At 43.4% G+C, this 19,680-nt stretch overlaps 1 long non-coding RNA gene across 1 annotated transcript; it reads left to right on the top strand.

Moving 5' to 3' along the window:
* Nucleotides 1-459: 459 nt before the first annotated feature.
* LOC146201463 (uncharacterized) lies at nt 460-14,741 on the top strand. The gene is made up of 3 exons (XR_014704892.1): nt 460-667; nt 8,115-8,199; nt 14,371-14,741. It is a non-coding gene; the product is annotated as an uncharacterized LOC146201463 (long non-coding RNA).
* Nucleotides 14,742-19,680: the final 4,939 nt, after the last annotated feature.

The raw sequence follows: 19,680 nt of genomic DNA on the forward strand, positions 1-19,680 counted from the left end.
GCTACCTTTATAAGGCGGCATCCAAATAACCTTGCACTTGACCTCACCAGAAACCTCGGGCTTAAATACATAAAAAAAACATACTGCACTGCGTTTTAGTGTATTGAGCGCTTGTGTTTAGTTTTTAAAGTAAAATTCCAGTAAACGTTAAGTATTTGATAGTTTTGGTACTGTAGTTGCCAGACTTTTGGGTTAATTAGGTTGCCAGATTTTAAATAAACAAAAAATAAATGCTAACGTAGCTCGTAATTACAAGTTATAATAATTAGTTTTTACATGGTTTGTGCAAAACTGCTAAATTTATTGTAAATATGGTTAACAATTTTCAATGTTGCCTAATAAACACTGCAAATTTGTGCGCAGCGTTGCCAAGTTTTCATGTTAAATTTTTTTTCTCTTGCTACATGTTCAGCAATTTAAATTTTTTTTTTTATAAGCAGATATTTCTAGTTTAATATGGCACCATGCATGAAAAGCCTTTCTCGCTCCGATCAGATCTGAAGCTTTATATGTTTGTTTGTTTGCTTGATCAGAGCAGCTGAACCAAGGTCTACTATGGCTGAACCACAGTGCTACAGAGGCTATGGCAGAACAGTCGGGACTCGGGACTCGGACGCTGTTCCTTTTATGTGATGTCACGGCTCGGTGTGAAGACTGTTTGAAACGGGCAAGTTCACACTTCTTTCCATCGTATTTCCAAGCTATTCATGCTCAGTTCATGATACACAAAATGCCCAATTTTTTTCTGCGTGAGGAAGCAGCTGTTCTACAATATTATTTTAGCCTGAGTTTTTCTGCGATTCCAGCCGCACAGCGACAGAAGGGCACGCCGCTCCCGTTGCAGAGCGGCTGCGGCAAACTTCGAACATGTTGGTCGCACGCCGACCCGATGCGTTTTTCTCCGGGATCTGTAATGAGATGCGTCATGTAAAGCGTCGTTTTGTGCTCGTATTGAGGTTTAAATGTGTTTTACGGTGCTGCAAGTTGTACATACAAGCGGCGCTGAAAAAGCTGGGTACCGCTGGCGTGTATCTAGCCGAAGCATTGCGTTATTATTGTTTGCAGTACGACTGGAGGTGTACGCGCCGGTTCGTGCTTTCCGTGAGATGCTGTGATTTCCGGACTACGTCCTATGCGAGTGCTGTGTGAAACTACGAGGGTGCTGTGATGAGTGCACTGATGTCCGGACTTGTCCATTTATGTATGATCGGCGATGTTTCACGTGCATGTCATGTTTATTAAGTGCAGTGGTAAGTCCAAAAACGTCGCGTAAAGAGAGCGCCTTGGGAATTTATTGACGCGCGCTGTGGAACAGTCAGACGAAAATGTCACTACAGAGCTCAAAACTCTGAAAATACGGTATTTCTACAAAGTACACGCCTACTGTTTAAAGTTTGTGCGCTTTGAAGCTTTGAATTTAAACGGCAATAGTTAAAACCTTGCAAAAAGTTGGGAATGCACATAATACAGTTTTCGCATGTTGGTGTGGACAGAAAAATAAGTACCCAGCCCGAACCGCGCGAGATGCGCAATACTACATATACTATGGTGAGGTGCCAAAAATAATAAAAAAATATGCCTATGCCCGTGCCACTAAGTATAACAGGCTTTGCGCATTACTACATCAATTATGGTGAGGCAACCATAAAGGAAAGTAGAATAATAAGCCTCTACATATATTATGGTGGTAAAAACATAAAATAATGTGCCTCTGCCCGTGCCACTAGGTATAACGGTAGGTAAAATCGCTCGGACTGCTGTAAAATATTAGCTGCCAGGCACAGCACCTTCCTAAATGCTCAGGCTTTGTACTAATATTGGAGGCCACTTTATCATTAATAAAGGAACGAATATGCTTTGCATGTTAATGACGTGCTTTTTCAGTGTATCATGTTCTTTTTTTTTTTTTTTTTCCTTTGCTTCTTTTGCTTCTTCATGTTAGACGAACACAAATGGTATACTTTAAATCTCGTCAGTCTAAAGTTGAATATCTGCCATGCATAAGGCAGCTGTAATGCTGGAAAGGCTGATGTGTATAGCATGTATGTACACGCTGCAGCATCTCAGCGGGGCATTTGGCCACTTCCCCCGAGGTCGTGATATTTAATCCCATTGATGGCAGCCGCACTTTGGTGGAGGCGAAATGCAAATGCACCTGTTTGCTGCGAGGAGTCAACGCAAAGTACAAAGCTAAGGCAGTCAAATTAGCCCTCCACTACAGTATCCTTCACAGCTACATATGTCACTTAAGGATGTGAAAGCCTACATGCCATAGATAGGATGTGTGTTGGTTTTTAGATTTTGAAACTTCTTATCTATGTTGGGCAACATTTGGCTAACTGTAGTTCTCAAACAGTTGTTGAAGACGAAACCGAAGCAGTTCTTGGCATGGTTTCCTGCTTGGATCAACTTGCTAATTGCACTTCTTTGAAACTTGCATCAATGCTGGACAGTTCAAATAGCAAGCAGTTGAACAGGAATAATGTGGATCATGCATTTCAGTTCTGACAGATGGAAACTAATGTTCCCCTCCATACATGCACAGGTGCCCTTAGACAAATGCATAACCGGGTGTGTGATAGTGACACATATCAAGGGTCGACGTAAGGCTAAGTGGGGCCAGTGTGATATTGTTCATGAAGGCTAAAATAAAACTGCAGACCAGCTGCTGTACCATGCAGAAAAAATTTGTTATTTTGTGCATGATTAACTGACCATGAATAGTATCTTAATCAGAGTATGATGTGATAAATAATATCAGGTTTAGCATCCCAAAACAACTACGGCTATGAGGGACGCAATAGTTGAGGGCTGCAGTATATATTCGATCACTTGGGGTTCTTTTACATGCACCGACACCACACTGTGCATGACAGCCTATTGTTTTGCCTCTACTGAATTGCCTCTGCTGTGGCCGCAATCATATCTGCACCCATGAGTTTAGCAGCAGAGCACTGTAACTACGGAGCCAACACAATGGGGTCAAGTAACAAAGTAACACAACAAGAGCTCTGTATAAGACAAAGATATCAAAGGAAGCTTCTGTGCTAAGCTGGGCATGATAAAGGACAAACGAGGCAGGGACCTCACTGAAGCCTCAGAGATAAAGAAGAGGTGGTGGGAATACACAGAAGAACTGTACAAGAAGGACCCGGATGTGCAAACCCAACATAAGAAGGTTGTGATTACTGATCTCGAACCTTGCATCCTGAAGAGTGAAGTTGAATGGGCCTTAGTCAGCCTTGCTAAGAACAAAGCTAGCGGAATTGATGGCATTCCAGCTGAGTTGCTTCAAAACCTCAACCATGATGCTGTTAACGTTCTGTATACATTATGTCAGCAAATTTGGACAACCCTGCAGTGGCCACAGGATTGGAGTCCCCATTCCAAAGAAAGGCAGTGCCAAAGATTGTTCCAACTACCGCACGATCGCGCTTATTTCGCACGCTAGCAAGGTGATGTTGAAAATCCTCCAAGGTAGGATGCAGCAGTATGTGGATCGGGAGCTTCCGGACGTGCAAGCTGGGTTTCGCGAGGGCAGAGGAACTAGAGATCAAATTGCCAACCTTCGCTGGATCATGGAAAAAGCAAGAGAGTTCCAGAAACCCATCTACTTCTGCCTTATTGATTATGTGAAAGCGTTTGACAGCGTAGATCACAACAGATTGTGGCAAGCTCTCTAAGAGATGGGAGTTCCAATTCACCTCATCTGTCTCCTCAGGAACCTGTACGAAGGACAAGAGGCCACAGTCAGAACTGGGCATGGTCTTACTGATTGGTTCCCGATTGAGAAAGGAGTGAGACAAGGCTGCATACTCTCGCTCTGCCTATTTAACCTATATGCTGAGTGCATCATGAGGAAGGCCGGTCTGGACGAGTCTTCAGCTGGAGTGAAGATTGCTGGAAAACGTATCAACAACCTTAGATATGCGGATGATACCACTTTAATGGCAGAAAGTGAAGTGGAACTCAAGAGACTTCTGATGCGCGTACAAGAAGAGAGTGAGAAGTTTGGGTTTAAACTGAACATTAAAAAGACAAAGATCATGGCGTCTTGCCCTATCAAATCCTGGAGCATCACGGGACAAGAAGTGGAAGCTGTGACAGATTTTCTCTTCTTGGGCTCCAAGATTACCTCGGAAGGAGATTGTAGCCATGAAATTAGGAGACGCCTGCTTCTGGCAAAGAGAGCCATGGCTAGCCTTGACCGCATAGTAAAGAGTAGAGACATTAGACTGCTAACCAAGATCCGTATAACTCGTGCTATGGCCTTTCCAGTTGTGATGTATGGATGCAAGAGTTGGACTGTGAAGAAGGCTGATCGCCAAAGAATTGACGCGTTTGAATTGTGGTGCTGGCGGAGACTCTTGAAAGTTCCTTGGACTGCCAGAAAATCAAATGAGTCGATATTGTTGACCGTAAACCCTGACTGCTTATTGGAGGGTCAAATTCTAAGGTTAAAGCTCAGTTACTTTGGTCATTTGATGAGAAGAGAGGTGTCGCTGGAGAAAGCTTTGATGTTGGGAAAGGTTGAGGGTCACCGAAGAAGGGGTAGGCAGCGAACGCGATGGTTAGATGGCATCCTCGAGGTGCTGCAGATGAAGTTATGTGATGCTAGGAAGATAGTGAGAGACCGGAAAGCGTGGCGTGATATGGTCCATAGGGTCACGAAGAGTCGGGACACAACTGAACTGAACAAAATGCATGCCATTTCATTTCCTTCTAGCCTGTGGTTTTCCTTACAGAACTAATTTATACATGAAAAAGTAAGTTGTAAAAAAGACTAGTTTTATCGCACATTAGATTCACATTTTAGCAAACATTCTCTAGGAAGAAATTTCTCGCAATGTTTCCATGGAAAGTATGAACATCTTACAAAAACAAAACGATACACTTACTGGACTCCAATTGTTAATGGGCAAGATTGCATCTATGCTACTACACTACACTTCTGACAAAACCTCAAGCCCAATCTGCTTTGGGCAATCACTTGATGAAACTAACGGAGACAAATGTCGTACACCGCAGACTTGTCTCGCAACATATCTCTGCATTCGTTGCATTCCAATTTCATTCTTTTCCAGTTAGCTTCAACTGTTGCCAGCACTGCTAGTCACCCATATTTTGTGTTTTGTTTTTTTTACGCTGTTAAGATCAGCATCCTCGTTAATGATGGTCTGGACTTTTTCGATGCTATCCTTTTCACATCTTCCTCACCTGGAAGAATGAAGAAAATGACTTGAGCCTTGAGGAGACAAAAAATTAGGGAATCACCTAACCTCCACCTGTAAGGGCATGATGCGCCAGCGTTAATGGCTGTTGTCTACAGATCCCACTGTGGATTCTCGTTAATGTGCATGCCATTTGCTGCAAACTTAATCGTTAACTCCTTAATTCATGTTTCTGTTATCTCACACATACTCAGTAGTAGCATACAGTCGTAGGCTGCTCTGTTATGAGAAAGGCAACCTGGCGTAGACCTCTGTAAGCCTCGTGTTAAAGGAATATAGACACCTAATTTTTAGGATCATGTTTTATCATTTGTAATGATGCCTAGGACATTACTGTACACAATATCACATTCGTCTACAACTGCTGACTAATTTATAATTGAATTTCTTTTCTCGCCTGTTTCGGTTTCGGCTTCAACAACTGAGCGATGGCTGTGACGTCACAGTCAAGTGTAGGTCACGCGAGGGATGAAAATACAGCGATGTAATCACTGTTGTGTCATTTGAATTCACTACAATGATAAAGCCAGCCTGTCTCAAGAACAGGGATCATTAGAAGTGAAGAATGAGTGATTATATTGCTGTTCATGCCACTCATCAAGACATGATTGCGACGTCACAGCCAACTCTTGGATATCGAAACCGAAACTGGTGAGAAAAGAAAATTCAGTTATAATCGTATAATGGTAATTTGTGGTTCTAGTGATGATTGAATGGTGTGTGCATGGTAGGTGATATAGAGTTAATGAAATCATTGTAATTGATGAATTAAAGAAATGAAAAATTTGGAAAACGGGGTTCAATTAGGCATCACAATGCTGAGAATGAAAGCCAATGCTTGATGATGCCAATTAAGAAATAGTGTGTAATTGATGAATTAATTTAAATGAAAATTAGAAAAATGAGGAATCAAAGGTATCAAAATGCTCAAAAGAAATAATGCTGCTTAAGAAAACTTGTAAATGTGTAATTGTTTAATTAATTGCAAAATAGAGCATTATAGGAAAAGTAAAGTACAAAGGCGTCAAAATGATCAGAATGAAAAGACAATGCTTGCTGAAGCTAATTATCGGTGTATAAAAATTCTTGGGCATGAAAAAGTAAAAAAACGTCCCATGTGAAGCGCTATTGTATCATACCCTTAATGGTGAAGTGTCCTGGCGTTGCATAAAGGCTAACGCACGTTCTGCTGAATGCGCACTTGGATGTATCAAGTTTCAAGAAGCGGCGTCCCAGCTTACCGGTGACGTCATCATCCGGCCGGCTGTAGGCAAAAAGAAAAAAAAAAAAGAAAAATGTAAATAATTAAGTGAGAAAGTATCGTCCGTAAGCGCTTGCTATCACGTCATACCTTTAACGGCGGAGCCTAAGTGTCCCCGTAATTTCTGAACCACTTTTCAGATCACCAAGTGTGATTTTAATGTTAGGTATTCCAGTTTTCAAAATACTCATTGCAGATGTGATACCTGAGCTTATGAAAGCAATTTTGAGCACAATATTCGAAGAAATAAGTTATTTCTGCTCAACTGCTAAGCTCCGCTGGCTCCATAATAGGAGTTCGCCCAAATGATGTGTAAGCGGAGAAAGTATTGGCTCGCTACGCACCAGTATGAGCCGCGCGTCCATGATAATAGTAATAAATGGTTCACAGGAAAGAAAAGGCGCTGTATCTGTTCTGTGGACACCTGAAGCACGCCATAAGGGAAGGGAGGAAGGTGGAAGTGAAAGTGGAAAGAGAGAAAAGGGTGCCGTAGGGGAGGTTTCTGGATTAACTTCGACGACCTGGGGAACTTTAACGTGCACTGACATCGCACAGCTTAGGACACCACTTCGTTTCGCCTCCATCGAAGTGCAGCCGCCGGCGGTCGGGATTGAACCATAGTATTTGAATTTTGTAGCAAATAGAGGTGGGTTATCAGCCTGGTTGTGTTCATCTGCCAATTTCGCAACATGTCAGCAGGCATGCTAATGTTAGCCTTGCTTTGTATGGCCCTACTTTGAATAAAAAAAGGGTGTGATTATACCTATGACACCCTCCTGCATAGATGTGACAGCCATACCTTCCACCCATTTCGTAGTTATGTACACGGAAGCACACCCGTAAGGGTTCCATTCATAAGGGTAAGCGTAACACCCGCAAATCGGTGCGAGCATTGCACGCAGATCACATGGCACTCTTGGTATCAATTCGTACGAGACCCCCGGCTATTATTTTTTTTTTCACGAGCGTTCGATGGCTTCATCCTGGATCGTGTCAGCGCTATCAAGGCAAATATGCGAAATCTAAACATTGTTGTATTTGCCGGTCCGCATGTGTAGCAGTCACAGAAATCGCATTATGACTCAGCGTCACCGCAGTTTCTTTGGAAACCATTCATTTCGCAACAGGGCAGCATTCCCATCATTTGTCCGACAGCCATGGACGCAGACATCAAGAGAACGGTGGCATAGAATTCAAACGACTTTATCATTTAGGCAAACTCACACGAAGAAGAAAAAAAAAACACTGTGGCGAAGCAGCATTTGCGCCCGCGGCGGACACTATTGTTCCGGGAAGTTCTGGTTGCATCCACTCCGCGTAGAAAAGTAACACTGCGTGCAAGATACTGTAGGCAAGTAGCTATCACTGTAATGCAGACAGAGTATAAGGCCTTACATGTTCTGATGAAATTCAGTTCACTTTTTGAAATATTAAAGAAAATAAAGACCTCGATATGTGCCAAGTGGGATAAAGCTGTGTATGTTTAAATACATGTAAAAGATGGTATTATTACCTAAATGAATTGACATTATGAGGACTAGAAATGGCGCTGATTCGAAGTTGAAAAACATGCAGCATTGTGACGTAGCTTTTTAATATTCTTTTCTCTCTATTCCACTCAGGATTGGGGGCTCCTGATTCACAACTCAACTGCCTGCGGCGCCTCCTAATCTCTGCAACACAGCCGCTTCTTTTCATTTTATTGAGGTATGTATTATAAGTCGATACCGGACATATAAATTCTTGCTTATATCGATTTTCCAGAATGTCGTTGAATATACTGGGCAAAAGTATAGCAACAATCTTCGCGTTCATCGAGCTCCTATGTAGCGGAAATCAATATATCGAACTGCAAGGGGCGCTTTTCCCAACGGCTCTCCAGCAATCACTTTTCGCACATGGAGCCGAGTCGGCTGCGTGGCCCTTGGAGGCTGCGCTAACGCTGTAATTGCGTGACGAAGTGAACAGTCGGTCCGCTTGAAAATGGTCTTCGGCATGGCGTGCTTCTTTCTTTTTTCTTTTTTTCATCACGACACTTCTGTATTGCGGAGAAGCTGGCATTCTGTGCTTCGGTTCTGATGCAGTGAAGCCAGCTTTGCTGAGCTGAGGCTTGGGGCTTGTCACAAACCCTCGCCTTTACTGTCAACAGAGGCGCGGGATCCCCTTTACGGTTACCCACCATCCCTCTATGAGGTTTGAGAACACAGTTAAATGTTAGGCCGGTCAACTCGTCAAATACTTATGTCAGTGTGATTGAGGAATAAGTCCAAGTGGATCTCTTTTTGTTTACAAACAATTGAATATTTATAGATAGCAGTCCAAATTACACTGCTTAAAAAAATAAATAAAATGCCACGATATGATAGTGATAAAAGACGACTCTGTAAATGACAAGAGGAAAACCCGACAATGAACAAAACTTTGTGATAAAATAAGATAACAAAGCAAGTATTGCAAATATAATAAGTAGGGGCAAGAGTTACACCGAAAACACAGCGTAAAAATACCAAGTCAGATCAAGGTTTAAACAAAGGCGAAAACAATATTCAATTAACCGACAGTCTGTGGCAAAAAGAATTTTCACGGCTTTCTTGTTAGATGAGGTGCTGAAGTCACTGAGTTGATCGGTAGCGGCGGCCGTACAAGAAAAGAAATGATGAGTTGATCGCGGGCTCGGTGAAAAACAAGATGCTTTCGCAGAGCGGCCGCGAGAGAGGCGCGGAAGACTGAATCTTCCCAGAGCGCGCTGCCGCAGGCATGCTGCAATCAACCTTTTTATACTCTCGGCTGTTTGCGCTGTGGCCGCGTCAACGACGCGTGGTCGCTGCCCCAAAGCATCATGTTGAAGCATGCTCGGAGGAGCGGGGAGATCCCGTTAAGTGCCGCTATATATATGAGGCAGCTTGTGACGCTGCCCCCTCACTACAGAATATTGTCTCGGAATATTCTAGACATCCACAAGCGCCGAGAATGACATTATTGCGCCCTGCAGAGGGGTGCAGTAGATTGGCACCGTCCGATGTACTGAAGATCGTTCACTAGCTACGGTCCATGACGCGCACAATATATGCATTGATCAGAACCCGCACAGTACCACAACACTCTAGTTCGTCAGTCATGTCCTGAGCACATGGCACAAGTCACTGATCATCGATAACAATCAAGCAAGCACAAATATACAACCTTATCATGTACAATTTCATTACGCCAATCAAAACACAATGCAGCTAGGTAGTAGTGCAAGCTGAACAACTATTCCATCTGGCTCATGTAATTGCTCTACTCTGGTCAGTCTCTCGGAAATGTGTACATCCTTGATAGACTGTGTCTGGGAGGGCTTAGGAAGCTCTATCTCTCCAGCATCTGTGCCTTCTTCTGACGAAATTACTGCACCGACGGCTGCCACGATGGTGTCGTCTTTTCTTTGCTGGTGTTACTTAAGCATGTTGATATGGAATATTTTAGTGACATTGCCCAAATCAACTTCATAGTCGACATCGCCCCTGCGGCTGACCGAGAAAGGCCCCTTCCATTGCATGAGCAGCTTATTGGGTTCAGGAGGAAGAATAATAAGAACCTGCTCTCCCGGTTTGAGTGAGCGTTTACGGTTCTTGATGTCACAGTAGCGGCTGTAATGCTCTCCTGCGCACTCCAGCTCTTCGTGGGCAAGTTTACAGGTGTTCTCCAGTCTGTCCCATTGTGCAAGGACATACTCGTACATAGTTCGCAACTCTTCAGGGATGGTTGCATTAGTCCAAAGCTCTCTAAGTACACCCAGAGGTCCGTGCACATTTCGCCCATATAAGAGTTCGAATGGGGAAAAGCCAAGGCTTTCTTGGGGTACTTCCCTGTATGCAAACAGGAGTGGAGCCAGGTAGCGATCCCAATCTGTCGGTCTCTCCTGACACATACGCTTAAGCATTTGTTTAAGCATGCCATTAAACGTTCGACTAGGCCGTTCGCTATCGGGTGGTAGGGAGAGGTGTGAGCTGTTTTACTGAGAACAAACAGCTGACCTCTTTCATTACCTTGGACTTAAAATTTGTGCCCCTGTCACTGAGAACCTCTCTGGGCACTCCTACATGGGAAAACATTTCGACAAGAGCTTCGGTTACCCTTTCGGTCTCGATGCTAGGAAGCGCAACTGCATTAGGGTACAGAGTGGCATAGTCCACCATGATCAAGATGTAGCGATTGTCTTGAGCGGACTTCCCAGTTTCTGGCAGTTCTTTTGGTGTGCTAATATGAGCAACCAACCAAATTGCCTGGATACACAAAAACCTCCACAAGTCAGAAAATTTTAGGTGCTGAGATTGAGGCTGATGTTAACAACAAATCAAGAGTTTCACTTCCTCTCCTTACCTAACTTGCATGGCTTGCATGATAATTTTTAGTAACTTCTTTCAGCACAAAACTAGCATCAGGCAGTAAAAAAAGGAAGCCTCATAGAGTTGAGATCTGTGTGTCAATTCAATAAGTCTGTAATTTCACTTTGCTGCTAGATAATGCTTTGATGTAACTTCTGAAACTAACAATAGCTACTTACTATACATTCAGTAATTTACCATTTAGTTTTCACAATTTCCTAAGCATTTGTGTCAACTCACTTCAGCAAATAGCTGCCAAGCTGCCGCCAAAGCTGAAAAATGGGAATTTTTTAAGCAGGTTGGTGCCGAGTCACTGCCATTATAGATGCACCCAAATAATGTATGTTCAGCAACCAGAGCAGACACGACAGAGAAAAATTTTGCTGTTATCCCTGTCCACCACAGGAGCACAATTCAACCTTGTTTTCTACACCTGTTACGAAATGTGCTTTCTGTTATACTCATCATGCATTGTCTTATCTAGTTTTCTTTTGCTGTCCAGCCAAATTGTTATTGTGATGCTGCTACTGCAATAAACTGGACTTTTTTTAGCACAAAAACTACACTGTTAAAGGCCCACTGTCCACCCTCCGGTCGAAAATATTTTCTTTTCCCTGGTGACTGTGAGACTTCGCCCCCAGAATGCAAGGCCGCAAAATGTTTTTGGAAAGAGTAACTAATAACGCAGTTACAGCCACCGCAATCACCCGATTCTGTCATGCTTCTCTCTTTCCGTTCCCTCGCAAAGGTTTTTCACTCTCCTGCCCGAGGTCGTCTAGCCTCCGCAAGACAAATTCCCCTTCCTCCTCCGCGTGTGGCGAGAGGTGGGGCGTGGCACTCCGCGTGCACGAAAGAAAAAAAAAAAAACGGGCGAGGGAGCGCGCACCGCTGTACTCAGTCCGTCCGTGGCGAGGGAAAAGCGCTAGTGAGCGGTAGACACCCATCCTTCACCCTCAGACAGCAAGACGAACCAATGGAGTCGTTCCCGAGACATGTCATTGCTGCGGCTCGACGGGTCACCGCAGGGAACGAAAAAGCTGGCTTCCCGAAGGAAAGCATGAGAGAGCTTTGATTTGTATTTTCGTTGCTTTGCGGCGTGCATGTCACTGTAGAATTTTGCACAGACTATCTCCGGTACCTGATCGAAACACTGGGCTCCTTCGCTTGAAAGGTCCTTCCCTGGACAATGGCCCTTTAAGGTGTCCATGTGTTATGAAAACTTGTCTCGGTAGAAGGCTCAGACCTAAGGCCACTGAAGTGCCTCAGAAGTCCATTTCAATGTTAGAACAAGGAAATAATGAGGACAAATTTTTTTTCTAGAATTCTGCAAAAGAAAGTAAGTGTGTTCTGAGTAGAACATAATGCATAAAGTTCGCCTGAACATATCGCCATATCTACAAAACTAATCCTCTAATTATTCTTAATCGCAGTTTGAATGCATTTAACCCAGAAGCACAGCCAGTGGTCATTACTTCAGCAGTGCAGCTGTTCCATCAAGTTTCTTTACATAAGACTTCAGAAAAAATTTGTGGCTTACTAGTCATTCGGTTGCTCTCTGGTACATGCTAACTCCAGTTATTCTGTTGTTTCGTAATCTTTTTACTTTGAAAAATCCCATAGAATGTTGGATATATAAGCATAAGAAAGGTTCAGAGTTCCCAAGAGCATACTTTCCAGATTGCATATGACCGATCGAGGCACAAGCTTCAAAACAGCAAGTGCATGCACTCCAGTTGTGAGGCAATATCATTTCATACTCCAAACACTGCTTCTACTGAGATGACCATATAAGCTCTCCTTGGAAAATGATCTGGGATTGTATACCCTTTGCCCTGGGAACTTGAGCCACCTCAACATCATTTGTGAATAACCGCATTTGCAAAGACAGCTCATATTTCAGGATATCACGGAGACTGCAACTGCGCAGGCATGCAGGAGGATTTTTCAGGATGGGCCCGCAATAATTTTCTATACTACCAAGAGAACAGGGGCAAAAGGGGCGAGCTGGACCTTTGGCGGGCCGCAGAACCCTTGACTTTCGGATTCCGATAGAGGCAAAGAGCACAGCACCTGTGTATTGTATGATGCCAGGCTACATAAAAAGTCGGGTGGTTGAAATCTCCGGAGCCTCCACTGCAGCGTCTTCTATAGCCCGAGTTGTGTTGGGATGTTGTAAACGAAGCCAAGCAGGCATTTTAATAATTTGGCAGGTGCAAGCATGCCAGTGCATACTGCATGTAACACACAATAAGTTCATTGTTCAAACAAGATCTGTGAGCACTCCTTCTAAGTGGTGTTGGTTATTTCTGTCATATTTCCTCAAAGGCTGATATACAAAAGATTTGACATAGGGCATGCATTTTGCATGTGGTGTGTTTCTGCCTTTTCTAATCCTAGGTGAAAATTAAATTGACCTATATGTGAAGAATATCGCCTGTGAGCAATGGTGCTGTTGTGTCCGTTTATCCTGTTGCTGTACTTTAAGTTCCAGTTTTAGAAAATGTAGCGTTTTGATTGGAGTGAAATATAACCAGCATTCTCCTAGTGTAGGCATTTTTTCCTTCTCCTGACTATGAGTCAAACTCAATTGTCAAAATATACTTTATTAATCCACTATTGCTCACTTTTGTCACAAGCCATTTTTGCCTTGCCACCACTCCGGAAGTCGGCGTAGAGGCTAAAGTAGACCTATTAATACACCACTGAGCAATCAAGTCTGTGTCTTTGTTTTAATTTCAATGTATAGTTTGAAGTTTAATACCACGTCGGCATTTCTAGCTCATTTCACATTTTCATAAGAAGATTCTGTTTTCTGAGCTGTCATCACCTCTTTATAGGTCATAAAGAGGGCTTAAATTCGGGGGACCTTGGAAGACTGAGACCTCACCCATCTTAAACATGCGCAAATTATCTAAACTATTAGAACTAATGAATGAATTAATTAATTAAGAAGGCCCAAAGCCATTGGGTGGTTAAGTGTAATATGTTTGGTAAAGTGCGGAGCTCCTTGCCAACTTTTGATGCTGGGTGCTCAGTTAGCCTTGAGAGCCCTTTCATACCACCTCCAACAAAGGGTAATGTCAATCCTCTGTGTTGTTGCTGATACTCTGGCCAAGCTTGTTCAAGAAGACCTCCTTTGTTTTTCTCAGTTTGGAAGGTGTAGGGGCACTGATTTTGGGCACCTGTTCTTGCATGTCTGTTTTGTAAAATGGTTTCCACTGCTTCTGCACAGTGTGTGGGTCACATACTGGGAGCCCGATTTGCTGCAGGACAGGTGCGTTAGGTTCATTCAGTTGGAGGATACAGCTCCAATGGCTAGGCTGCGTGTACACTTACTTGTCCCCAGGGCTCCTTGATTTTCGGGACACGATTTTGTGGAGATGTTGGATTTTGGGATGTTTGGGCTAGCTTTGTAAGTAGGTCATTTGTGGTTTGATGCACTGATGAAGCACTTTGACTGAGCACATGTTAATAGCAATGTTGTTCTGCTAGCTGTTGGGCCATATCCAAGGAAACTATTCAACAGGTCCTGGGAAACTGGATGCTCAAGATATCCACGGCCAAAAGATCTATCACCCAACACTGACCAGGTTCGTTGTCACGATAATGGTAGCCCCACTCAGGAGACTATGTGGTGGGACACACATGAACAGTCAAGCTCAGCACCCAACCCCTACAGTGGAAGCTCAATCTGGACGGCCCGCTTGCACCTGGAGGCCACCAAACTGACTGAACTTGAAATGTGCGCAGTAGTGATGTGACTCGGAGGAGTGTTGGCTGACGTAAGAAATTCGTCTAGGAACTGTGGCGGGGTCCCAGGAGGAATGAAGCTAACATGGCGTCGTAATAAACGTGTTCGTGTTGCTCATGTGTGTCATACTGTTTACTGCTTGTTGGGTGACTCTCTGGTACTCCCCCAAGTGGACGACATGCCCTCTGCACTTACCGTATATAAATAGGTAGCCTTCACTATAGCTTTTATATCTGCAGCCGTGCATACTGGTGGTGAGTTGCTAATCAGTGATGCTAAGTAAACATTATAAATGACTAGATATAATTGTTATATCGGTTAAACTCAGCTTTTTCTTTTTTTTTTTTGTAATATTCTCTTAATTGAAGACTGCAACATTCTATGATGCGTAAAGAAATCTGTACTATATACTGCTTCAAACTGTTTACCTTGCTTCCTTTTCGGCTGATACAAACTCGAATCATCATAATAGAGAACCTATGCAGCAAATACAAAAGAAAATTGCCCCACCGCAATGGGGCAGCATGCAGTTAAGGCGCTTGACTACTATGCCCTAGCATGCGGGACCGAGCAGCCGCTTTTCGATGGAGGCGGAAAGTAAGGTGCCTGTGTGCTGTGCGATGTCTGTGCATAATAAAGAACCCCAGGTGGTCAAAGTTTCTGGAGCCCTCCACTACAGTGTCTCATAGCCTGAGCTGCTTTGGGACATTAAACCCCATGAACCAAACCAAACAAAATTTTCAGGCAAATGTACAAACTTTATCAGACTAATAGTGGTAAACAGCAAATGCAAGAATGTACGTTAGACCAATGAAAGCTCATATCGGACGACTAGGGGACCTGTACAGCAAATACAAAAATGTATTAGACCTGCAAAAAATTTTATAGGGCCCTTTCATTGCGAAACATCCCAGGCACTAGAAAATGGCCTCCAGTTCTGAAATTGAGAGTGTTGGCAATTATGCGAAAGGCCTTGCATCAAAGTGTTTTTTTGGTGAAAATATTTTAGCTGGCATTAGTACTATTTGAAGTTTCTTTGAAGAAGCAAAAGTTGATCTAAGGAAGAAATTTAAATCATCCGTGAAACAAGATGCAATGACAGATATTTTAGAATATTTCACTTGTGTTCTTCTTTCGTGTGACACCATTAATGGAAGAATCAAAGAATCTTTTGCATTTTATAGGATCAATAAAAATGTAAAAAATGTGGCGTTTCAGGACATTTTTTTTTTACATTAGTAACCTCATCAATATTTCAATGAAAAAAATATTTATGCTTTCACAGGTTACTGTACTTAAAGTTAAATAATTTGAACCTGTTGAACAAAGCAATCATTAATATAATTTGTTTCAAAGTTCGAGAAAAAGTGACTTGTTCTTGATATTCAGGCCTGTAGTGGGTATCAAGCCCCTTCAGATAAAAGCAATTGAAACGGCTCATTATGCACATCAACTTATGTCGAAGGTTTTGTGTGAGTTAATTTCGTTTGATGGGAGAAATTCTTTTTTGAAGTCCATAACCAGTTGCAGCAGCAGGAAATGCCCAACTATGACAACTGCAGAACACGAACTTGTCACTGTCTAATATGGCTTGCATATTGCATCTGAAGCTAGTTTGTGCATGTTGTCACCAGTCAGCAGACAGAGAAGGATGCTTTTGCTCTGCTTCAAACCACTTTATGCATTCCGTGTCCTCGCATTTCAGAAATTAATACGGATTCAGAGAAACAAGGTCTGCCTGAAAGTGAAAAAAAAAAAAATTAATTTCTGATTTGGCTTCACCCAAATAAAAGATGAAAAATAACTCTGAAATTCTGTTATCATGATGGGAGCCATAATTTACTGGCAGAATAAAATTTCTTTCAGACCTGAAGCACAATGTGCATTGGACACTGCGGCACAGTGCAAGGTGTGGAAACAAGAGCAAGTTTGCAGGGGTACTAATATTATCACGAAATTACGTCACAAGAGAATGTATTTCCCTTAGCCAGAACTAACATAAAGAGAATCAAAGTAATCTGGCTGCCGAGTTCCAAACTAGAAGTACAAAAGAGAACTCCCTTCGAGATTCACTATGGAGATTCACGCAGTCATAGTTAATCCCTTTCAGCCAGCGGAAATTTCAGTACTTCATGCTGAAATCTCGTAGTGCTCTAACACTTAAGAAATTCTTGCTAAGATGGCCTTACATTTTATGACACAAATTATTCAAGCGCTAAAAAAATTAAACATGAGATGATGAGAAAATGTAAAGCTAAGGAGACAAGTTTGTAGGCGATAATCACCTGCAATGAAGGATTGTAAACCCTTTGTTGCATGGTGTAGACAAGTGTCAGCCCGTGACGTCAGTGGAGATGCGGTGACACTGACGACAGCAGTGATTTTCGGGGTGTAGGCAAAAGCCTGAGCCGTCTGTATTGGATGCACGGCGCTTGCTGTGTTTTTGAGCATAATTCCTCACATTCCTGCAAGCTGTGGTGCAGCTGGTAGCGCCACAAGGTAGAAAAAAAGAAAATGGCACCTGTTTTCACATGTTTCTTGCGGTCGGATAAAAATGAAAGCGTTTACAGCGAGTAGGTCAACTCTTCCCTAACAGGTGGCACCATTAGGACGGCTGTCATTGCTGGCCTTCGGAACGCATCAGCGCGCAGTGCTAACTGCTGCTGTGTATCCTGTGTAAGAATACCTGCTGACTTTTAAACAGCGCTGCTTTGATGCAGGTGTCATCTGTATTATCGAAGTATTCTGCGAGGAAGTAGAGCTAATGACCCTGTTGTTTATTTGCGGAAGAACAGAAGACGCTTTCTACATAAGGTGCACATCATGGCCTAGGCAACCGTTTTTCTGGGAGATGTATCACGAGTTCATGTTCCTTTCTGGGACAAGAAGGCGCCTGTGAATTGAAGAGAATGGCTATACCTCAGGCCCCAGCTCGTTTTAGCACCGGCAGTAGCCATGGCAATGCGAGAACGACCCTGACGTTTTCTCACGAATTGGATATTGAGTCATTGCACTGCTGCCGAGTTTTTTTCGCAGGGCGTTAAGAGGTACCTTGACGTTGCTATTAATGTCTATGCAGTTATACGAATTGATTGCGCACAGAAGGAAAGTTAGTGTGGGCATGTAAGTGAATCTGTTTACTTTAATTAGGTACTAGGATATGCGGGATCGAATCTCGGCCTCGGCGGCTGCTTTTCGCTAGAGCCAAAAAACCCAGGCGCCCATGTTTTGTGTGATATCAGGGCACAATAAAGAACCCCAAGGGGATGGGAATTTCCGCGGTCCTCCACTCATAGCCTGAGTCGCTTTGGGACGTAACACCGCAAAAACAAAACAAAACTTTAATTAGACAAGTACTGCTGAAATACATATGTAATAACTGCTGCTTTTATGAAACTAATGCACGGGCCAATGATGAAATTTACCATGATAAGATTTTTTTATATCCTCGCTTGCTTGGGCTGCGTACTGTGCGTTCTGAATTCCGGTGCAGTTTCCAGTCACCTTCGCCCGAGCGCAGGTGAACGCCGCTGAGCGCCTGATGCGGCCTTCAAGCAGCGTAATAGTCTTTTGAAGCCAGGATGTTTACAGGAGATAAAATTATATCTTATCAATTGTCGGGGATTACACGCGCGTCCATATTGAGCAGTAAGTATTGTGCACAATGTTAAATGAACATTCATAATGCTTCTCAGCCAGCATAGCCTGAGCATGCGTTCGCCCTTTGCGCAAGAAAATTAAAAAAAGAAATAAGTTTGAGGGAATAATCAGTTTGAATTCTATTCAGTTTTACAGAAAGTCACGTTTCCACAAAGAGCACTAGAGAGGGAGTTGATAAAAAAGCAAAAAAAAAAGAGTCGACGGCTGATGGGTTTGTCGAAACGTTCAAGCCAATGCAGACATTTAGGAGGACGCAATAAATGATCTACGTGGTTAAATTAAAAATTTTTTTTTAGCACCTACACATACTATAGGCATTCACATGAAGTTTATTGCCTGTCTACAAGCTCGTTGTCCCCAGCGATAGCGGGTACGCCGCACCGTGCAGCTATGTGCAGCCAAGTATTAGCGCGCCGAAAGCCGTCAAACCAGAAGGAAGGCCAGTGATGGCGGAAGGGTCACATGATCAAATATGGCAGCGCCCATGCGCTCGCGCTGTAAAGGGTCTATAAGCAGACCCTTCGGCGAAGGATTGCCTTCGTGGCTAGCATACATTGCACTTCTGCATTGGAACTTGATCAGTTCGTTTGCAACTCTTAATTTTCGTGGTTGCTTTTTGCCTGCACAATGAAGAGCGCAATAACAAACGCCTGCAGCTTGTGCACGTTTTGTTGTATATCATCATCATCATCCCCCTTCATGGATCACTGCCTTGTCGTGGCGGAGGGGCTTGCGAAACTCGATGAAGTCGTGAGCTCTGCTGTGTAGGGCCACCCAAGATAGACAGGTCACGGCAGAGAGTTCTGACAAAATGTGATTCACTGGAGAAGGTAATGGCAACCCACTCCAGTATTTCCTGCCAAGAAAACCCTATGGCCAGTCACAATACCATTATCGATATGGCGCCGGAAGATGAGCCCCCCAGGTTGGAAGGCGTCCCACATGTTACTGGGGATGAACAAAGGGCGATTCCTAGTAGCTCCAGGACGAATGAAGCGGCTGGGCTAAAGCCAAAAGGACGCTCAGTTGTGGATGTGTCGGGAAGCGACCGGAAAGTCCGATGTTGCAAGGAGATATATCACATAGCAACATGGAATGTAAGATCTATGACGCAAGGTAAACTGGATATCGTCAAGCGAGAAATGGACAGATTGAACATTGATATCTTGGGTATCAGCGAGCTCAAGTGGACCGGAATGGGAGAATTTAACTCCGGCGACCATTATGTCTTTTATTGTGGGCACGAATCCAAGAGAAGGAATGGGGTCGCTCTCATAGTAAACAGAAGAATGGGCAAAGCAGTGCTAGGGTACAACCCCAAAAACGACCGAATGATTTCACTTCGGATCCAAGGTCACCCTTTCAACATAACAGTTATTCAAGTCTATGCACCGACCACTGCTGCTGAAG

The sequence above is a fragment of the Amblyomma maculatum genome, chromosome 2 (genome assembly GCF_055883805.1).
Source record: "Amblyomma maculatum isolate TAMU_Amacu chromosome 2, ASM5588380v1, whole genome shotgun sequence".
In the NCBI taxonomy this organism is placed as follows: domain Eukaryota; kingdom Metazoa; phylum Arthropoda; class Arachnida; order Ixodida; family Ixodidae; genus Amblyomma; species Amblyomma maculatum.